At 49.3% G+C, this 9,422-nt stretch overlaps 1 long non-coding RNA gene across 1 annotated transcript; it reads right to left on the bottom strand.

Annotated features, from left to right (window-relative positions):
* Nucleotides 1-835: 835 nt before the first annotated feature.
* On the bottom strand, nucleotides 836-1,887 carry LOC113918923. The gene is made up of 3 exons (XR_003518728.1): nucleotides 1,796-1,887; nucleotides 1,462-1,590; nucleotides 836-1,336 (listed from the first exon to the last, which is right to left on the bottom strand). It is a non-coding gene; the product is annotated as an uncharacterized LOC113918923 (long non-coding RNA).
* Nucleotides 1,888-9,422: the final 7,535 nt, after the last annotated feature.

Genomic DNA, 9,422 nt, shown 5'->3' with positions numbered 1-9,422 from the left:
CTCAGTCCAGGGGACATAAGAAACATGGGGTTTGAGGGGATCCTGAGAAGACTTAACTGTAAAGGGACCCATTTTAACAGGTTCAGGAGAGGAAGGATTGGGGCAAGATTCAGAGGAAAAGGGACATTCAGGGAAAGGGTTATGGTGAGGGCGGGGCACACAGGAGGTGCGGACGGGCTGGAGGTACCAAACACCTTCCGATGGTTTGTGGGCCACAGTTTTTATTTATCTTTGGCCACAGTTACTTTTTTATTTTATTTTATTTTATTTTATTTTATTTTATTTTATTTTATTTTAAAGATTTTATTTATTTATTTGAGAGAGAGAGAATGAGATAGAGAGAGCACGAGAGGGAAGAGGGTCAGAGGGAGAAGCAGACTCCCCGCCGAGCAGGGAGCCCGATGCGGGACTCGATCCCGGGACTCCAGGATCATGACCTGAGCCGAAGGCAGTCGCTTAACCAACTGAGCCACCCAGGCGCCCTACTTTATTTTCTTTTTTAAAGATTTTATTTATCTATTAGGGAGAGAGCACAAGCTGGGGAGAAAGGCAGAGGGAGAGGGAGAAGTAGACTCCCCATTGAGCAGGGAGCCTGATGTGGGGCTCGATCCCAGGACCCTGGGAGCATGACCTGAGCCGAAGGCAGATGGTTAAGTGAGCCACTCAGGAGCCTCCACGGTTATTTTATTATTTTATTTTAAAGATTTTTTTTAAATCTATTTGACAGAGAGAGAGAGCACAAGTAGGCAGAGCGGCAGGCAGAGGGAGAGGGAGAAGCAGGCTCTCCACCAAGCAGGGAGTTGGACGTGGAGCTCGATCCCAAGACCCTGGGATCATGACCCAAGCTGAAGGCAGCCGCTTAACCGACTGAACCACCCAGGCGCCCCCTCCACAGTTATTTTAGAAGGAGTATTTTGCAAAGAGCCAAAGCTAGAATCCTGAAAACCTTTGGAAGCCTCAGGTACCAGTTAAAGTGGGCATCCATTCAGTTTTTGTTGTTGGTTGTTTGTTGTTTTGCAACCACAACTTTCTCACTTAATTTTGAGTAAAACAAGTTGGGGGAGATGGAAAGGTCCCCGGAAGGACCACTGAAGTTCTATGTCTCTTTTGGTTCAGTCCACTTAATTAGACATGCACATGAGCAGGGGGCCTGGTTTTTACAACTAAAAGAAGGAGGTGTTGCCCAAAAAGCATTTTGGTGACTGAGATCCCATTTCTTAGAGGGTTTTCTCTAGAAGAAAAAGGAAAATGTCCCGAAGAACACCGTTTCAGCAGGAGTCAGACCAAAGGCCAGCGCATTTCCAAAGGGCACAGATCCGAGAGGAACAGTCCAGTTCTGAAAAGGAGGGGAACAAAAGCCAAATGAGTAGTGTCAGAGAGGAGAAGCCCCTAACCCAGGTCCGCATAGACCCTGCAGAGCGCAGACAGGGAGCGGGGCTCTGATCCCAGGACAAAACTTACCCTCCAGCTCAGGGTGGGGGAGAAAGCAGTGAGCGCAGTGGGCTCTGTGGGACCCGCACCTGTTTGCTCAGCAGCTGGGAGAGGTGCGGTCTTCTCTGGGTCCATGCATGATCACCAAGGAATGTTGACCTTAAAAATAAACGGTCAGTGGGGGCGCCTGGGTGGCTCAGACAGTTCAGCATCTGCCTTCTGCTGGGGTGGTGATCCCAGGGTGCTGGGATGGAGCCCCATGTGGGCTCCCTGCTCGCTGGGGAGTCTGCTCCTGACCTCACCCTCTGCCCCTACCCCCTGCTGTGCTTTTTCTCTCTCTCAACATAAATAAATAAAATCTTACAAGAAACCCCGCCAGTTATTTTTCCAGGAAAAATGGGTTCATCTGGGAATAGCAGAGAATTGTGATATGGGACACATAAGCCACAACCAAACCACAGGCAAGTCTGGAGAAGGACGGGAGGACCGCTCTTTTATAGAGAAGGGGACATGGGCGGGGCTGTTCCAAAGAAAATGTCCATTGGAGCAAACGGGATTCAACATGTCATGGCTTCTTATTGGCTGAGTTGTGACTGTCTCTCATTGGCTGGGCTGTGAGTGTCTCTCATTGGCTGAGCTGTGGCCATCTCTCATTGGCTGGGCTGTGAGTGTCTCTCATTGGCTGAGCTGTGGCCATCTCTCATTGGCTGGGCTGTGACTGTCTCTCATTGGCTGGGCTGTGACCATCTCTCATTGGCTGGGCTGTTGCTGGGGCAGTGAGATCCCAGCAGGGTGCTGGGCTTCCTCCTTGGTCTGCGTTGAGGACCAGGGTAGGGACGAGGGCTCCCCCTGCTGGCCTCCATTTTAAAAAGGCTTGCTTTTATTAATTTTCACTCCCTTTTAATGGCTGAATAACGTTCCAGTGTATGGATGGACACGCTTGTTTATGCATTAGCTGATGGCCATTTGGGTTGTTTCGACTTTTGGGCTGTTGTGAATGTGCCGCCGTGAACAGGCATGAACGTTTTCAGGCGGACACGTTTTCATTTCTCCTGGGTCCTGGCTTGGAATTCTAGTGGTTATATATCTGGGAGTGGACTTGCTGGATCATGTCGTAACTCCATGTCTGACTTTCTATGCAGAAAGAATGTTTCCCAAAGGGTTGCACCATTTATACGTTCACAGCAGCCGCGTACAGAGCGCTCCAACGTCTCGGTGTCCTGGTCAGCGCTTGTTATCATCAGTCTTTTTGATAATACCCATCCCGGGGGATGTAAAGTAGTGTGTTGTTATAATTGTGCATTTCCGTAATGAATAGTGACGTTGAGCATCTTTTCATCTGCTTATTAGCGATTTGTATGTCTTCTTAGGAGGAATATCTATTAAAATCTGTTGCCCACTTTTCATTTGTTTGGGTCTTTTTATTTTAAAATTTTTTTGAAGATTTATTTATTTGAGAGTGAGAGAGCGAGCACATGAGCTGAGGGAGGGGCAGAGAGAGAGAATCTCAAGCAGACGCCCCGCTGAGCAGGGAGCCCGACGCGGGTCTGGATCCCAGGACCCTGAGATCATGACCTGAGCGGAAACCAAGAGTTGGACACCCAACCACCTGAGCCATCCAGGCGCCCCTGTTTTGGTCTTTTTATTGTTAAGTGTTGTATCTTTTTTCTAAGACCTTAAATATATATATTTTTTTGTCCATTTTATTTTAGAGTGGAGGAAACAACTTAAAATCAAGGAGCCAGGGGCGCCTGGCCGGATCAGTCAGTAGAGCATGAGAGTCTTAATCTCAGGGTCATAAGTTTGAGCCCTACATTGGGTGCAGAGAGTTTGCTTAGAGAAAAAAAAAAAAAAGCCAAGAAGCCAACTTCTAAACAGCGTGTTTTTGGAGAGAAGATGTTCCGTGGCATGCAAATGGTAAGATTCACAATGGGGCAGGTCCTATCCTCTGCTGTTGGAGAAGTCAGTGCCAGAAGGTAGGGACGAAGCAAAGGAGCAGGAGTGAAATGCGAGAGACATGGCTTTTGTTCCAGACATATTGTATCTCAGGAGAAAGTCTGTGAAAAGTATGAATCGGGAGGAAATGAGCAGAAACTTTTCCTGTCAGACGCCTGCTGGTAACTCTGTCTGGCTTGCTGCGGCGCGTTTTCTGGGGCAGCTACTTGGCTCTGCCACGCACCCGGAGATCAGCCACAACCAGTCCCTGAGGAAGGGCCGGGCTGTGTTCCAGCGCGGCTTCGACCAAAGTAGGCAGTGGGTGGGATTTGGCCCGCATGCCGGCCTTTGCCAGCTCCACCGTAAACCTAACTCTGACATCTTTTTCTGGAACATTCCCGTAAGTAAACATTTCCACAACATTCCTTGGACTGAATGAGTCTCTGGAAGAGAAATCAGGAGTAAACCGTGATGCAAAAGCCAAGCCCTGGGATAGTCGTGAGTGTGATGGATCCTCCCGGCAAACCATCCAGCGCAACCCACACTGGGAAGCTTTGCCCCAGAGCACAGGTGGGGTTCAGGCCCGCGGCGCCCTACGAACAGCCAGATGGGGACCCCGGAGCCACCATTACCCCCTTGTCAGCAGGTGCAGCAGGGGCACGTGTGGGCCAGGGAGCCCCTGGAAGGAGCGCGGATCTCTCGAGAGCTGGGGTCACCACACACCCCTTGGGACAAACGTGCTCAGGGGACTGAGCCACCAGGTGGCCCTGTTTTCCACTTGTAATGCCCCGTCCTGCATTGACCCCACTCTCCCTGTGCTGAGGGCACGAGGATGACCCATCGTGGTCTCATCCGTTGTTGTGCACAGAGTCGGCTGGTCCAGAGGAATACACAGGCATCGTGAGATACCATCTGTGCTCATCGCTTCCCTCTGGCCCATTGGTGCGCGAGGGACCCCCACCCCAAGGTCAGGGGGACAGCCAACACACGGCACCCAACACGGGGCCGACGAGACCCGAAGCCGTTTACTGGTCACGTGGACTCAGCCTGGGGGAGCAGGACACCACAGGCCCCTCGGGCCACGCGGGGGACGCACTCGGGGACAGAGTGACCCCAGGGGCTGCAGGAGGCAGGCTTCGTCATGACGCGGGGGCCACCCTGGTTCCCGGGGAGGATGAGCTCGGCTCGTCGGAATGATTCCGAGGCTGCGGGGGTGGGGGGAGAAGTAGGAGCTGTGACCGACCATCGGGGAGGGGGCTTTGGGCTGGGGGCCTCTACAGGTGGGAGCAGCGTTGGGGCCTGGGCTCCTGTTCGCGGCTGAGTGCCGATCCCGAGGGTGGTGGCCGTGTTGCGCGCGACCCCTCATTCATCTTCTGCTTGGGAATCGCACTGCCATGGACACTGATGTACAAGCATCTACTGGAACCCCGTTTCCAGCTCCTGGGGTGTAGTGTATACCTACCCCGGGAATCGCTGGGTCACAGGGTCATTTTATGTCTGACCGCTTGAGGAACCACCGGACATTTCCACAGACGCTGCACCCTTCCACCCACCAACCCTGGGCAACCATTCCGATTTCTCCCCATCCTCACCAATGTATGACTTTGATTTTCTGTATTCTGATGCTTCCACATCGGGGGCCCCTCAGGGGTTCCGGACGCGGGGAAACAGCTTGCTCATAGCACACCTTGTATATGCAAACCAGCCAATTCAGAGCCTGCCCCCCACCCCCTCCTCTATGGGGCTTTCACTCTCGGGCCACTGTCCCCCTGCTCTGACACCCCAGGCCCGAGGACCACTGCAAGTACGGGTAGCCCCTACCCCCCAGACTAGCTGCACCTATTCACGCTAGCCCGTCCTCAGCCTGCATCCCTGCTTTGCCTCTTTCTTCCCGATGGGACCACAATAAACACTTGCCCACATTTCCCCCTTTCTCCCTGTCCTCCCAACGGCTGCTGGTGCTTCCCTGAGTGGCCATGGGTGGTCCAGAGCCGCGAGTGACAGACGTAAGTCTGTGTGGTGATGGATGGCGAGCAGACTGGGGCGGTGATAGTTTCTCAGGGCGTTCACTTGCTGAACCGTAGGTCCCACACCTGGCAGTAATACCACGTTGTGTGTCAGCTGTGCCTCAGACAGACAGACAGACAGACAAGCCGACTTTTCAGTGCCCATCACTGGCTGAACTGCTGGCTTCATCACACCTGAACAAGAATAAAACCCACTCAAAAACAGCCAAGACCGATTTTTTTTTTTTAATTTTTGCATACGGTCTGTGCCCAACGTTGGGCCTGAACTCACGACCCCGAGATTAAGAGTCACAGGCTCTGGGCGCCTGGGTGGCTCAGTCGTTGAGTGTCTGCCTTCAGCTCAGGTCATGATCCCGGGGTCCTGGGATCGGGTCCCGCATCGGGCTCCCTGCTCAGCGGGGAGCCTGCTTCTCCCTCTGCTTCTCTCTCTCTCTCTCTGTCTGTCTCTCATGAATAAATAAATAAAATCTTAAAAAAAGAAAAAAGAGTTGTGGGCTCTGCCGCCAGAGCCAGCCAGATGCCCCGTTTTGTTTTTTTAAACACAGTCTCGATTACCATCTGTACTCTTCTGCTTGGGCCGCTGTAACAAAACCCCACGGGCTAGGTGGCTGAAACAACAAATTGAGGTCCTCACAGTTGTAAAGCCTGGAAGTCTGAGTTCGAGGTGTTGGCAAAGTCGTTCCTTCAAGACCACTCTCATTGGTGTGTGGACGGCTGTCTTCTCCCCATGTCCTCACCTGGACGTGCCTCTGTGTGTGTCTAATTTCTTCTTTTTTTAAAAAGATTTTATTTATTTGAGAGCGAGAGAGCGAGAGAGCGAAAAAGAGCATGAGCGGGGGGTGGGGAAAGGGAGAAGCAGACTCCCCAGGTGTGGGGCTCGATCCCAGGACCCTGGGATCATGACCAGAGCCGAAGGCAGACGCTTAACCAACTGAGCCACCCAGGTGCTTCTCTAATCTCTTCTTATAAGGACACCAGTCAGATGGGCGTAGGGCCCACCCCATGACCTTGTTGTACCTTAATTACCTCTTTAGAGACCCCGTCTCCAAGTACTGTCACCTTCTGAGGTCCTGGAGGTCAAGACTTCCACATAGACACAATTTATTCCCATAACACTATACGAATGCTAAGATTTATAGAACTGCACACCCCCAAAATAAATTTTAGTGTACAATTTTTACAAAATAAGAAGCCATGCAACATGTGGCTTGTGTTGGATCTGGTCAAGACAACCATCTATAAAGAACATTTTGGGGATAATGAAAGTAAATATAGATTTGGACTAGATACAAAGAAATGATGGTTTTGTTAATGGTGATAATGAAGTGTTGTCTATGTAGATTATTTTTAGAGTTTTTTTTTTAAAGATTTTATTTATTTATTTATTTGACAGAAAGATAGAGAGAGCCAAAGAGCACAAGTGGGGGGAGGGGCAGAGGCAGAGGGAGAAGCAGACTCCCCGCTGAGCCAGGAGCCCGACATGGGACTCGATCCCAGGATCCTGAGATCATGACCTGAGCCGAAAGCAGACTCTTAGTCAACTGAGCCACCCAGGCGCCCCTCTTTTATTTATTTATTTGTCAGAGAGACTGAGCACAAGCCGGGGCGCGGGGGGGGGGGGGGGAGCAGCAGAGGGAGAAGCAGGCCCCTGCTGAGCCAGGAGCCTGATGTGGGACTCAATCCCAGGACCCTGGGATCATGACCTGAGCTGAGTGCAGAGGGTCACCCAGTTCCCAGGTGGCTGGAGGAGGCACGATTGTATGACCAAGGCTGTTGGTTTTTCTCCCAGGAAGACTGGTGATGGCTCAGCTTGAGACCATGTATGTCATGACTCGCCCCTGCTTGGCTGTGGACGTGGGAGAAATTTCTTTCTGTCTTTGCCATCTCTTAGAGGACTGCCTGGGTTGCAGGTCACATTCTAGTTTCGTCTGATTCGGAAATAAACTGTTTTCTTCCTCTCTCAGCTTTTTGAGCGGTTTTCTGGGTTGGCAGGAGGTTTTGTTTTCAATTATATTTCCCCAACAGAGAGCAATATTTGAGTAGCCAGAGTTTGGAAATAAGCCCAGCATATATAGAGAGAACTGGTTCATAAATTTCTAGCAGTTTACACCCCTTTAGGAAAATCACCAAAGTCACCAATTGAAATGAGAAGCTGTAGGATTTATTTTTAATTGAACCAAAAAAGCAAAGTGTATTGCAATGTGTACACAGTGTTACTTTTTTTTATAACAAAGAAAACAAAACGGGTCGGTCAACTTGTTACTTTTTATATAAACACTGACCAGATGTACAAGAAACCCAATTGCTGAAGGACATGCCCCCAGCAAGTCTTAGATTTCTAAATCTCAAGCTGATTTTTTTTTACATGTGACAGTCATTATTAACACAAAGAAAACATGTTTAAATAGTTTATAATTCAAATGTGATTTATTTTTAATTGGAAGTCACTTTTCTATAAAAGAAATCATTCTCCGATATGTTCCCCTTGTTAGAAAAGAAACAACAGGCCCCAAATGGAGTCACTGGTGCCAAGTCCCACATCAGCACACTGAGACTTAACACCTAATTTATGCAGTTTTGGCCTCTCCCTGTCACTGTGATTGCCCAGTCACATAACCTGCTGGGTAGACCCCCTTCCCCCCAAAGGAAGGTGATCTTGCCTGAAACAATCCAGCTGTTGCTAGATTTCCTGTCCCCTTCTGCCTATAAAAGCCTTCTATTTTATAGCTCCTTGGAGCTCCTTTCCATCTGCTAAGATTGGATGTCGCCTGATTCATGAATCATTAAATAAAGCTAATTACATATTCAAATTCATGGAGATGGATTTTGTTTTTAACGCCCCAGAACACTCATTTTTATGAAAGTGAATACCACCTCTTTGCAAAATAGAGAAAATGAATTTTTATAATTATGTTTGTAGGTAAAATGGTCCATGATACTGGAGTTTGTACTTGTCTATCCAAAACTGGGAGATATTTTCAAAATGAGCGATCATATTAAATGCTGCTTCTGGTGTATTGAGAGTTTTGGGTCCAACATAAATGTATTTCAGCTTTTATGGCTTTTAAATCAGTTAAATTAGGAATTCAATTGCTTTCAAGATATCACAACCTTTTATATTGCAAAATTCCCTAGAGATACACATTTCCTTGTAGGATGTGAAGAAGATTTAAAATGAGGAAGGCATCCCTAAAAGAGTCACTCAAGGGGCACCTGGGTGGCTCAGTCGTTAAGTGGCTCAGGTCATGGTCCCAGGGTCCTGGGATGGAGCCCCACATCAGGGTCCCTGCTCAGCGGGAAGCCTGCTTCTCCCTCTCCCACTCCCCCTGCTTGTGTTCCCTCTCTCGCTGTGCCTCTCTGTCGAATAAATAAAATCTTAAAAAAAAAAAGTCACTCAAAAAAAAAGTCGAAAGGACACTGAGGAAGCAAGCAGGTCTTATGCACATCTCCTGTTTCAATGTTCAGAACACCATGAACTTTTGACTTTTGTCGATCGCCATTGGATCAGCTCCTGGAACACATCTTCCTACTGGGGACTGAAATAGAGATAATGTAATGCCTGTTAGTCGAATAGCCAATCAGGTATGAGATAGTTCAAACTCTGCCAGCACCAATCGTAATTCCTTCAAAACAACTTATGTAACCTTGTATTTTTTCGCCTTTATAAGCCTGCACTCCTTGCTAGCCATTTGGAGAACACTTTGGATTTTGACTCTGTGTCTCCCAGATTGCAATGCCTAAGACCCCCAAATAAATGCTTTTAGTTGCTTTATAGTCTTGTGGTCTTGACTGTAAAGAGGAAAATGCACATCTGAGAATTCTAACCTTTCACACTGTGGCTCTGCTGAGTGAGGTCCTGTGCCAGGCTGGAGAGCTGGAGTCCCACTTCCCTGGGGTGGGGAGGGGGCGGTTTGCTGACCTCAAGCCCCAGAGGTGGGGACGGGGAAAGAGGTCGGAGCCTCTCGCTCTGAAAGGTGACAGGTCAAAACTCACCGACCCGTACCAGCATGCACTGACGTCATTGCTGAG

The sequence above is a fragment of the Zalophus californianus genome, chromosome 1, assembly GCF_009762305.2.
Source record: "Zalophus californianus isolate mZalCal1 chromosome 1, mZalCal1.pri.v2, whole genome shotgun sequence".
NCBI lineage: Eukaryota > Metazoa > Chordata > Mammalia > Carnivora > Otariidae > Zalophus > Zalophus californianus.
This window is presented reverse-complemented; position numbering and strand designations above follow the sequence as displayed.